The following is a 3897-nucleotide window of genomic DNA, read 5'->3' as shown; positions in this document are numbered from 1 at the left end:
CCCCTCTCCTGGGCAGGTTCCCTGCAACCACATTCCTAGTGGCTTTGTAGTAAAAATACTCTCTCCCTGGATGCATTCTCCAAGTCAAATTGTATTTCCTTTGTGTCTCTAGACTCTCTGCTCCCCAAACATTTAATTACCAGGTTAGGAAAAAAGACAGGGCATAAAATACAGGCGCAGGAAAGGGGGGAAATTTGTGGAGGGACTCTGCAGTTACAGAGCAAGTGTCCAACACACTGTAGCTTCCACAGTGATGCATAAATCAAACTACTGATGCAATGCCACCCTCTGGAGTAATCTGTTAACATCTCAGAACAAGCACCCAGCCTCTCTAAACTGAAATGATGCTGCAACAAAACAGTGATCGATAAAAAGAGAAGACTGGGGGAGGAAGGAGCAACACTGATTTTTTTTTTTTTCTGGGTCAGCTGTTGCTGGCTTAAAAAGATTTATATCCTACAGTCATCCTAGCTGGACTACAGAATTATAAAGCAACATCTAGCCTAGTAAAATAAACACTGAACCAGCCTGCATCTACACCAGCAAACTCGGTGCACAAAGCAGAGTGACTGCATACAAACTACCTGGAAATCTTGCCCTGTTTAAAACCTATGGTAAATACTAAGCCTGGAATGAAATGTACAATGTAAATGTGCAGAAAAGAGGTGAGAAGTACTACCAGTCTGTAACTGATCTGACCTGGACTCCTTAGTAAAGGCTGTAGCATAAAAGAAATCAAACTGAGTATCTCCCAAGGAAAAAATTCAAACATTTCTGGCTTTAGGCAAAAGCACAATTAATGCTTGATGCCTTCTATGGCTGTATGTAATCACCTGCTACACTTACTGGGCAAACATGACCTTTTCATCTAGTACAATGTGACACCTTTACTTGTTTATGTGTTTGTGCAAGTCAGAACTGAGAACAATAATTAAAGGCAGCCTGGCAGGCACTGATGAGATACTACAGGCAGCAGTGGATACCTTTGACTCTCTGGCAGAGGTTACAGACCCTGCATTAATGTGATGCAGCATACATCTCCAAAACTCTGACTACAAAAGAATTTTCTGTGGCATTGTATGGGTTCAAAGGTGTTCCTTAGTTAAACAGTCAGCACACTGTGCATTAAAGATCTGAAAGCAGTAGCTCACAGAAGTCCAGATTAGACCTGGTGAACTGAACACATGATGTGGAGAATTTACTCTAAACAGATCCATCCTCCTATCTGTATCAGGCAATCTGGGTGATTTGTCTGGGTACCATAAATAGAATGCCACTGAAATTCAGTGGAAGTGGCTTCCACTGCTTACATTACCTCAGCATGAAGAATAAAGGCCCTGTGGTAGACCTCAGGAAGAAGAATACTTTCATAACCTCCAGTTGAACATAATTATTTTGCTTTCATCTTTGCACCCTGCTTGACTATTTCCACAGAGGTACCTTCCTGCTCCTACCAATACAGAGGTCTAGCTAGCTGAGCCTGAAGAGCAACAAGGCACTTCACAACAAACACTCTGGCAGGGGCACAGCTCAGGCAGCACCAGTCTCAGCTATAGCATCCACTAGCCTGCTATCACATGCACCAGATCCTATAAACGTCCCAGTACTTCCCTGGTTGCCACCTTTGATGTAATTTGCTCCTTTAGGGAGTCCCATACTCACACTATTATCCAGAAGCTGATACTAACCTGTGTGGTACTGCAAAGCCTCCAGTACAATGTGTGCCTTCTCAATGCTGCTGTAAAGGCCACCTGACTTGCGTGTCCACACACTCCTGCCTTCAGGAAATGACCCTGTATCCAGCTACACAACAGGCACGAGGAGGTGGCAGCTATGCTGAGGGCTGGTTTCTAGCTTCAGCTATGAGATGCAAAGTGGTCCCTGGTGCACGCAAAAAGCAGAAATCACTAATATTTGGTTTACTCAGACAAGAAGTTTTACTCGGAGACGAAGGTAGACATGGAGAAATGCTAGAGACTGCAGTGCAGCTGACTTCTTTAATTACTTCTTGGCCCTGACCACTGCTCTAAGCACACTGCTAAGCTCTTATTCCAGAGCACGTCAGGCTTTCAGCATGGTCTATGACTAATGCAATTTCTTCTTTTTTACAGCCGACACCCTGCTGTTAGTGGCCCTGTCCTCTCTCTAAATAGGCTTTAACAATCTGGTTCTAAGTAAAACATACTTTTACATTTTAAAAACAAAATTAAATAAGTCGTAACCTCAAACCAGATGATCTTACAGCTGAAAGATACCGCTGCACATCAGCCCTGCCTTCTGTGTAATATTTGTGAAGAATAAGCAGCAAAGAACTTTTAGCTTTCTAGTAAGCAAACCAGAGGACCTGAAATTACTGTTACAGTGTTCCTCAGGGTGCTTGAATATCCTCTTAAAGAAACAGCAAAAAAATCCATTTGTGGGATGTATGCCCAGTTATACATTGTGCAAATGTATATGTGGTCTGTCATACAAAAGACACAATATACCATCTTTGCTTTGACCTGCCTTGTACCTGCACAGTAGCCCTTACTGAAAAGCTCTCAGTACACATCTGCCAGCTGCAGTGATACCTACCTTCTAAACAGGCAGCTGATAGCCTCAATCTGTGCTTTTTGCTCAAGCACCCTACTGGCCTTTTTTTAAAAACACCACCCCAAACTCCTATGCTATCTAGGCTCTGCTACAACGCACAGTACTGATCCCCAAGCACTCAAAGGGCTTTACTAGAGTGCACCGTTGCTCCCTCCCACTCCAATCACTGTTATTTCCTGCCAGGGTAGGGCTCGGACCTTTGGAAGATGTGAGCCTTGTGCTCATATGCAGATAGAATGAGACCACAATTTGTGTGTCCCCCCAGCTAGGACACCGAGAGGTGTCATGGAGCCCATCTGTGCTACAGGACAGAAGACAACACTCAGGCCATGTTTCTTTTCTGACTTCCAAACTGCCGGTGAAACAGCAAAAGATACACAGACCTGATTATTTTCTTAACTCCACCTCTCCATATTCCTCACTATTTACACTGAATTTCAGGTGGGTGATATCTCTTCAATCCACCCATTTACCAGCCTGTGTTCTTATGGGGATTTGGGGGGATTTCATGCTCAACTGTGACTCCTGTGTTACAGTAGTAGTTGTCAGGAGAAGAGTCAGATCACTTAGATCTGATTGAGTAGTTAGTTTATTGAATTCTAATCAGTAAATTTGGGTATGTAAAATATTTAATTAGATGGATAGGCAGTCAATACTATTTACTAAAGTTAGTATGGGATACAGAGACTATTGCTTAAGATTACTATACATATCTTAACTGCATGAAAAAATGTCACTTACCAACACATCAATGTCTGGTGTCAGGTTAGTGATCTCTCAGCCTCATGTGGTAACCTTGAGAGGCATCCTAACTCCGAAGGAGACCACCACCATGCAGCCAGCTCAACAGATGCTGATGGCTGTAGATATTTATAGGGTAAAGTTGCGGATTTGTAGTCAGATTTTCTGCTGTGTTAATGCAGTTTGGCCGCTTATCAGCCCAGTCTCCAGCCAAACCGTTTTTGGGGGGGGTTTAGTGCTGAGTTCTCACTGATAGCCTCACACAATAGGATCAACTTCGATTAGGCCCTTGCTGAGCATCTGCTGGACCAAAGTTCCATTACTTCAAACAGGAGGACTGCATCCATCACAGCAGTCTATGAACAGCAAGCAGTACCTAGTCAAAGCTTTAGCTTTTTCTCTGAGCTAAATAGTACCTGCTCTTTTTTGTTCTAACTGAATTGTGAAACTGGCAAACAGCTCTGAATTCTTGCCCATACCAAAATGGGTAGAAAACTAAACAATCTGATAAATATTTATGTAGCAAAGCAGCTATGACATCCAGAGAAGATGCCTGCTCTTGGA

Source organism: Athene cunicularia, assembly GCF_003259725.1.
Source record: "Athene cunicularia isolate RWA chromosome 4 unlocalized genomic scaffold, athCun1 chr4_part3, whole genome shotgun sequence".
In the NCBI taxonomy this organism is placed as follows: Eukaryota; Metazoa; Chordata; class Aves; order Strigiformes; family Strigidae; genus Athene; species Athene cunicularia.
Note: the sequence above shows the minus strand (reverse complement) of the source record.